We start from the raw sequence: 9700 nt of genomic DNA, 5'->3' as shown, positions 1-9700 counted from the left end.
ACTTTTCGACATTTCTGTGGATTTCCTCCTTAAAATTGTTAATAAATGAAACATCCTCCGGCAGTGACGTCTGCATGTCAACATCCCTCTCCATTCCCAATGTTGAAGTTTGGAAGTCAGTGACTCACACATTTAGCTTCAAATCTATATATATAAAAGCCTAAGCGACCGTTATGACCTGTCGGTGTAACAACCAGTCACCATGAAGCGCATTGACCTCCAGGGGGCAGAATCTCAATGCAGAAGCTGCCCCCTGGTGGTCAGTGTGCTCCCACAGCCAACCTCCCACAGTCCTCCCCCAGACTGGGCAAGATGGCTCCGATCATCCCTGATCACCGGCCAGACCAAGAGACCCCACCTGTGTATGAACTTATGCAAAGGGCCTTTAGTATATTATGAAAGCACTCAGAAAGATTTCCAGGTGTGTTGACAAATAAAAGTTGCAAAAGGTTATGTCAGGAGCTAATTTCCCCCCCAGCCCCCAGCCATGCAGGCAGATGTTGGTAGTGAGCCTGAAGCAACTCTATAGGAACTGGGATCTCAGGGAGGGGCTGGAGATGGGGTGGGGCTTGAACCCAGGAACATGACTGTAACTGGAATTCATGTAAGCACTTTCATTAAACAAAGAGTTGCAATGGTCTGTGTGAGGAGGAAGAACTAGAAGGTGAAACCGCAACTCTCCCTGGGTAGATGGGCAATTTCATACTCACACCAGCAGCCTTTCCTGCTCCCTTCCTCATTCCCCAGGGAGACCAAGACTCATCATGGCTGAGTTCCAGAGCCTTTCAGAGGGACACGACCTGGGATATGAGAGTTGGATGACTAAGATGTGATCATTTAGGACAATATATTTGGACAATATATTTAGGACAATAGCATTGCTTAAAAATAAAACTTTTAAAGAAAATTGTGATAACCCCATTACTAAAACAAATGTTGTGTCTGACACTTAATTAAATTTCCTTAAGTACTGTTCTTTAACTACACACCTTTAATTATTTCAGGGAGCATTTGGATGTAACACCTATTCCAAAATTAAATAAACACATCAGAAATAAACATTGCCAACTTAGCTCAAAAAAAGATATTGAGCCCTAACTGGTGTGGCTCAGTGGATAGAGCGTCAGCCTGCAAATTCAAGAGTCCCAGGTTCGATTCCGGTCAAGGGCATGTTCCTTGGTTGCAGGCACATCTTCAGTAGGGGGTGTGCAGGAGGCAGCTGATCAATGTTTCTCTCTCATCGATGTTTCTTTTTTTGTTTGTTTTCCTTTTTTTATTAAGGTATTATATGTGTACATATCTTACCATTGCCCCCCCTGACCCCACTCCCATACATGCCCTCACCCCCCAATGTTTTGCCTCCGTTGGTTATTCTTATATGCATGCATATAAGTCCTTCAGTTGATCTCTTATTTCCCCCACCTCTCGCTAACCTTCCTGCTGTAATTTGACAGTCTGTTTGATGCTTTACTGCCTCTGTATCTCTCTTTTTGTTCATCAGTTTATAATGTTTTTTTATTATCCACAAATGAGTGAGATCATGTGGTATTTTTCTTTCATTGACTGGCTTATTTCACTTAGCATAATGTTCTCCAATTCCATCCAGGTTGCTACAAATAGTAAGAATTCCTTCTTTTTTTATGGCAGCATAGTATTCCATTGTGTAGATGTACCATAGTTTTCTGACCCAGTCATCTGCTGACGGGCACCTAGGCTGTTTCCAAATCTTAGCTATTGTAAATTGTGCTGCTATGAACATAGGGGTGCATATATCCTTTTTGATTGGTGTTTCTAGTTTCTTCTCTCTCATCGATGTTTCTAACTCTCTCCCCCTTTTCCTTCCTCTCTGTAAAAAAAATCAATAAAATATATTTTAAAAAATATTGAACTATCCTTTCTTGATAATATTATCTGTATAAAAATCCAAGAATATGTACAGACAGGTTATTCTTTCTCCTTTTATGAGGACCCCACTTCTATCAGATTAAGACCCCACTCTTGTTACCTCATATAACCTTAATGACCTCCCTAAACCCCCTATCTCCAAATACAGACATATTGGGGGTTAAACCTTCAAAATATCAATTTTGAGGGGACACAACTCAGTCCTTAACATTCAGCATCTCAAGTTCATTATCTGTTACTAGAGGACCAATGCATGAAGATTCATGCAAGAATGGGCCTTCCTCCGTCAGCAGATGACTGGATCAGAAAACTATGGTACATCTACACAATGGAATACTATGCTGCCATAAAAAAGAAGGAATTACTACCATTTGTAGACACCTGGATGGAATTAGAGAACATTATGCTAAGTGAAATTAGCCAGTCAATGAAAGAAAAATACCACATGATCTCACTCATTTAGGGATAATGAAAAACATTATAAACTGATGAACCAAAAGATAGTTACAGAGGCAGTAAAGCATCAAACAGAGTGTCTAATTACAGCGGTAAGGTTAGGGAGAGGTGGGGGAAATAAGAGATCAACTGAAGGACTTGTATGCATGCATATAAGAGTAACCAACGGATGCAAAACATTGGGGGGTGAGGGCAGGTATGGGAGTGGGGTGGGGGGGGGCAATGGTAAGATATGTACACATATAATACCTTAATAAAAAATTTGAAAAAAAAAAAAAAAAAAGAATGGGCCTTCCTTTCCCTGGCTGCTGGAGCCACCTTTCCATCTTCCCACGCTATTCAGAGGCCTGGAGATGCTGGGGTGGTGTGGAAGGCCTGCATCATCGCCATGGCAACAAGGCAACATCCCACCCCACCCCCGGCCACTTGGCGCCTGTGTATGCAAATTAACCTTCCATCTTTGTTGGGTTCATTTGCATACTCACTCCTGATTGACTGGTGGGCCTCACAAAGTTATGGTCAATTTGCATCTTTCTCTTTTATTGGTGTAGATATAAAACCACCCAAAACTGATTCTCTTAATGCAACAATATTCAATATTTCTTGTGAGTCTACAGGTTGGCCAGGTGGTTCTTCTGCTTCATGTGCAATTGGCAAAACGTTTGTCAACTTCTTCACTAGATCCAAACATGATTTCCCAAAACAAAACAAACAACAAACACATGATTTCTCGTGCTTCCAGACTTCCATGCTATTCTTCGCTTGCAGCATCCACTAACAGTCTCCTTCCAGCCTCTATCCACTAGCCAGTCCCAAGGCCTTGCCACACGCGTTAGGTTTTTATTACGGAGCACCTCAATCTCAGGAACTCTTTCCTCTTACAACTAGTCTTTGCTGTGGAATAAAACACCCCAATGTTTAGTGCCTTAGATCAACCAAAACTCATCCTTGCACGTAATTCCGGGTGGCTGAGCCCTTCTCTGCTGCTTTCACTCAGTCTCATACACACAGGTGCCTCCAGCTGGCAGGACAGGTGTCTGGGGCCCCAGGGAGCTGGACAATACCTTGTTTTGAAAATATTTTTAAAGTTTTTTTAAACATTGAATTTAGAGAGGAAGGCAGAGATGGAGAGAAGCATCCATGTGCAAGACAAACATCCAATGGTTGCCTCCCGAAAGCACCCTGAGGAACTCTGGAATCACACCCCCAATCCAGCATTTTCAGGTCCAGGAATTAAACCTACAACCTTTTTTTTATTTTTTTTTTTATTGATTTTTTACAGAGAGGAAGGGAGAGGGATAGAGAGTTAGAAACATCAATGAGAGAGAAACATCGATCAGCTGCCTCCTGCACACCTCCTACTGGGGATGTGCCCGCAACCAAGGTACGTGCCCTTGACCGGAATTGAACCTGGGACCTTTCAGTCCACAGGCTGACGTTCTATCCACTGAGCCAAACCGGTTTCGGCAAACCTATAACCTTTTTGGTGGAGGGCACTGCATGCAGACAAACGAGCCAAACGGGACAGGGTTAGAAAGACCTTTGAGATAAACTTCCTTACATCGTGATGTATTTTTCAGTCATATCTAATATAAGGTAAGTTGATCTTTATTGTAGGTCCCTTCAAAGAGAATCTACCGCTCAACAGGTGTGGCTCAGTGGGTTAGAATATCGTTCCTCCCACCAGAGGGTCACAGATGTGATTCCCACTCAGCACTGGTACCTGGGTGGGTGGTTTGGTCTCCACCCTGCCCTGTGTGCCTGAGGGAGGCAACCCATTGATGTGTCTCTCTCATATCAATGTTTCTCTCTCTCTCTCCCCACTATCCCTCCCACTGTCTCTAGGATCAATGGAAATAATATCCTTGGATAAGGATTTTAAAGAAAGAGAAAGTACATTTACTTTTTAGAATATTGTATTGATTTCAGAGAGGAAGGGAGAGAGAAAGAAACATCAATGATGAGAGAGCATCAATGTTCCTCGGACTCCTGCATGCCCCTATTGGGGATTGAAGGGGAAACCCGGGGATGTGCCCTGACCAGGAATCTAACCTGACCTCCTGGTTCACAGGTCAATGCTCATCCACTAAGTATCACAGGCCTGGCCAGAAAGTTTACTTCTTTTTTTTTTTTAATTTTATTGTTATTTTACAGACAGGAAGGGAGAGGTATAGAGAACTAGAAACATTGATGAGAGAGAAACATTGATCAGCTGCCTCCTGCACACCTCCCACTGGGGATGTGCCCGCAACCAAGGTACATGCCCTTGACAGGAATTGAACCCGGGACCCTTCAGTCCACAGGCCGACGCTCTATCCACTGAGCCAAACCGGTTTCGGCAAAAGTTTACTTCTTACAATTATAACATATTTTGTTGACCCCTTTCCCCCAAATCCCCTATTTTATGTTTTCTATTATAAAAAGGTTGAAATCTCTGATTTAGAACTTTTCTCCCCAAAGCAGAAGAATATGCATTCTAAACAAAATGAAGACAGAATGCCCTCTAACGCAAGGGACAGTGTCTGTTTCATCTATTTTCCTAATGGACACCTGAAAAAAAAGATCTTACGTGTATTTTGTATCAATACACCTCCTCAACATTCTTCACTAAAGTACCAGAATATGGAACTATTGTCTTGATGGGATTGAATTCTTTGAATGATCTGGATCCCATAGTACTAGGTGTACCATGTAATAATGCGAATTTTTTCAATAGATGGAGTTACACATATGTTGATATACATGTTATTTGATATGAATGCTATTTTGTTGTACTGACAAACTTCAAAACTTCATGTCAACCCTAGCTGGTTTGGCTCAGTGGAAAGAGCATTGGCCTGCGGACTGAAGGGTCCTGGGTTCGAGTCCGGTCAAGGGCATGTACCTTGGTTGCAGGCACATCCCCTGTGGGGGGTGTGCAGGAGGCAGCTGGTTGATGTTTCTCTCTCATCGATGTTTCTGACTCTCTATCTCCCTTCCTCTCTGTAAAAAATCAATAAAATATATTTAAAAAAAAACACAAAAATCAAAAAAACTTCATGTCAAATTTTCTGAAGGGGTTACCGTCATACATATTTTTATGCTTAAAAATGTCAAATTTTGTGCCAAACAAAGAGCATCTGTGGGAAGTTTTAATTCATTACTTTATTTTGAAGAAAAGTGCTGCTGAAAGTTATCGTATATTTCGGGAAGCTTATGGCGAACTTGCTCCATCTCAAGATACTGATGAATGCTGGTTTAATTGCTTTAAGTGATAATTTCGATGTGAAAGACAAAGAATGTACAGGTCAATTTGAATCTCGCTTTGATGGTAAAATGACCAGAATGGGCCAGAAGACACAGCAAAGTAATTTTGCTTCATGATAATGCACCATCACACATTTGAAAACCAGTTAAAGACATGTTAAAAGATCTTGCCTGGAAAGCATTACACCACCCGCTGTATACACCAGACCTTGCTCCTTCAGATTACCACTGGTTCTGATCGATGGCACAGGTACTTTCTGAGCAGCACTTCAAAACATACAAAGTGGAAAATTGGGTCTCTGAATGGTTTGCCTCAAAACAAGAGAAGTTTTATTGGGACGGTATCCACAAATTCCCTGAAAGATGGGGGAAATATATACTAGCAATGGACATTACCTTGAATAAAGCACTTTTGATGTTTCTCTTGAAATTATCGTGTTTTCTTTGATTACAAAATAAAGGGGTGATGTGGACACCATCAGTCTAGTGCCATGGTCAGCCAACTGTTGCTCGCGAGCCATATGTGGCTCTTTGGCCCCTTGAGTGTGGCTCTTCCACAAAATACCATGGCCTGGGCGAGTCTAATTTGAAGAAGTGGCGTTAGAAGATGTTTAAGTTGCCCTAGCCGGTTTGGCTCAGTAGATAGAGCATCAGCCTGCGGACTGAAGGGTCCCAGGTTCGATTCCGGCCAAGGGCACATGCCTGAGTTGTGGGCTTGATCCCCAGTAGGGGGCGTGCAGGAGGCAGCCGATCAAGATTCTCTCATCACTGATGTTTCTCTCTCTCTCTCCCTCTTCCTTCCTCTCTGAAATCAATAAAGAAATATATATTTAAAAAAAAGATGTTTAAAAAATGTGGCTCTCAAAAGAAATTTCAATCGTTGTACTGTTGATATTTGGCTCTGTTGACTAATGAGTTTGCCGACCCCTGGTCTAGTATGCATCAGAGAAAGAACCCTCGATCCCAGGCTCCAGCTCACTCGTCACTGAAGCTGCCGATGCCTTTGGGCCTCAGGGACGGTCCGTCTGCTGTGTTGTCAGGGATGACTGTGCAGCACTGACCCCAACATTACACATCTTCCTCATTCTTCTGTCAGAATCGTATCCAAGGCCAACCTACTCTCGCAGGTCATCCTGCTGCTGGCATCTCTCTGTTTACTATCCCTTTCACTGCGTCTCGAGTGTTGCTCACGACCCTTTGCTGGTTCTAGAAAATATCATTAATTCACCACATTCTTATTCACAGTGACCACCAGCACAGGACAGACTCAAACCCTGTGGCAATCTGATTTCTAGGCTTAAACTCCTTGGCACTCCTCCTGGAACCCCAGTGGGATTTGTGTGTATATGGGGATCAAAGAGGCCCCCTAGACTCTCTCTCCTCTTCCCAGTCTGTTTGTCCATTGAAAAGGTTTACGATATGCCAACGTGAAAGGGACAGCCAATTTTTTTTTAAAATATATATATTTTATTGATTTTTTACAGAGAGGAAGGGAGAGGGATAGAGAGTCAGAAACAACGATGAGAGAGAAACATCGATCAGCTGCCTCTTGCACACCTCCCACTGGGGATGTGCCTGCAACCAAAGTACATGCCCTTGACCGGAATCAAACCTGTGACCTTTCAGTCCACAGGCCGACGCTCTATCCACTTAGCCAAACCGGCTAGGGCTGGGACAGCCAATTGTATCAGAGTGCAAGGTCCACTCGATTGGCTGGGCAAGGCCACAAGTCAGGGTCCTCCATGCCACCACCAGACATCAGCACTGGGTCTCGACAGTAAAGCATGATGGGCTTCTGAGGATACTCAGCCATTTATGCATCTGGATACATTTGTCATAAACTCTGAGCACTGCTCCCCACCTTAAGAGGCAGGAGGTATAGTTTACGTTGGAGGACGGGCTGGATTGTTTTGGGGGGAGAGGGGGTCTTAGCTCCTTACCTCTGTTGAATGGGAACAACAGAGCAAGAGTCTTACAGGAAGCATTTCCCCAGGCGGTTTCCTCCTGGTACAAGTCAAGCACACGTTCCATCCCGAATGGGAATGGGACCACTTGGGCCTCTAGCCTTCCTGCCACGCAAGCATTAACAGTAGCTTTTATTCAGGGCGCGTACAGGATATTTAATCCATTCCACCCAGGCATTCGTTCCCTTATATTCTACTTTTATTTGCATGGTGGTGGCAGTGGCCTAGGGCAGTGGTCGGCAAACTCATTAGTCAACAGAGCCAAATATCAACAGGACAACGACTGAAATTTCTCTTGAGAGCCAAATTTTTTAAACTTAAACTTCTTCTAACGCCACTTCTTCAAAATAGACTCGCCCAGGCCGTGGTATTTTGTGGAAGAGCCACACGCAAGGGGCCAAAGAGCTGCATGTGGCTCGCGAGCCGCAGTTTGCCGACCACGGGCCTAGGGGATCTTGTCCTGGGACATCTACTCCTAAATCTAGTCCTAGCCAATCTGTGACCTAAAGGGTGAAATATCTAAGTCATTCAAGTTATCTATAACCAATAACTTAACTGGGTAAGCATGATCCGGATTGTACACCTTTCCCACATTGTAAGCCCCTACCATTTGCCAGATCCCTAAAGCAAATAGAGCCCAGTACATGATGGTTATTAAGACAGCTCACACTTTTTAGTATCAGTTTCAAGGGGTATGTCCTGGTGTGGCTGTTCAAGTTGAGGTGTCTGCCCTTAACTCGTGTGTGATGGGTCCAACCTTGCTCTGCAGTCTGAACAGCAGTCTCTGTGATAAACAAGACAGGTAACGTCCTTCGCAGGAGGGTTCCAACTTGCTTCCCTTCCAAATCTTGATTAGAACAAACGTAGTCTTCTGGTCGATGTCAATGAACTGGAAACTCAAGAGGGCTTTGGGTCAGGAGGCCTTCTAATCTGAGAGATTTAAGTAGAAGAGATACCCAGTACATAGTTCTTAAGAATTTGGTCCCTGGTTTCCATGGTAGGAAGATCTTGAGGCATTCGAGGGCCTATTAGAATCACCTACAGTCAACGCTAGGTAGAAAAAAAACAAAAAACTTTTCCTAAAATTCAAACCCTAAGAAGGTTGTCAAACTTGATTTTATCAAAAGTTTATATATTAAAGTGTATTAGACAGGAACATAGGCCACTAAACTTCAGTTCCTAAGATTAAAAGATAACCTTTTTATTAAATACCTGATTAATATAACAAATTATTTTACTAGAAAAGATCTGACCAAATTAAGGCTTATTTTCTAATTTAATTTGTCCTTGGGTGTGGACAGCAAATGACACTAACTAGATTTCTCCCATCAGTTTTCCTGAGAACTTTGGCATAAGCTATTTACACTCTGTTTAGGGAGGCAAAATATATACCACTGACTTTTAAGTGTCTTTGGTTTAGGGAAGACAGAGTTTTCTATATGGTTGCAAACTGCTGTTTCAATATCTGTTTCCCTGTTCTGCTTGTCCTGGCTTACTGGCCTGTATCATTAATCCATTTCCTTTTAACATTTCTCTTTTCCTTCTTATCACAGACACAACCTTCATAAATTTCACACTTTCAGATTAGCCTTCAAAGCTTCTTTCTATGTCCTTCAAAAATGCATAACCATGCCTCAGTCCTTCCATTAAGCATATCCACTCCAATATTCTTTCTTTCTTTCACACCATCAGCAATTTGTACAGACCTTTTCTTTCTTTTTTTAATGTATTAGGATTTTTCATTCTTAGAAACCTTAATAATTTACCAAAAAGTAAACAGCTGGCGTTTCTTAGATTAACATTTACCAACACACTTTTTGTAATTATTCTAAAAGACATTAATTAAATTTAAACTGTTTTTAATATTAAAAATTTGGTTCTGACCAATTCTTTTTTTATCAGGCCAATAAAATATTATATCCTAGGTCAATTTTTACCACACATATTATACATAAAGACTATAATATATTTTTAACTACTAATTTTTCCAGAGAAAATACAAGAATTATTTTTCTCAAAATGAATTTCTATACTTTATGTATTTTTTTACAACCATATAATTTCAACAACCTAAATTTGAACTTTTAACTTTTTTTTTTTAATTTTACTGATTTTTTACAGAGAGGAAG

This window comes from Plecotus auritus (genome assembly GCF_963455305.1).
Source record: "Plecotus auritus genome assembly, chromosome: 10".
Classification (NCBI taxonomy): domain Eukaryota; kingdom Metazoa; phylum Chordata; class Mammalia; order Chiroptera; family Vespertilionidae; genus Plecotus; species Plecotus auritus.
The sequence above is the reverse complement of the archived record's forward strand: the minus strand, read 5'-3'. Positions refer to the sequence as shown.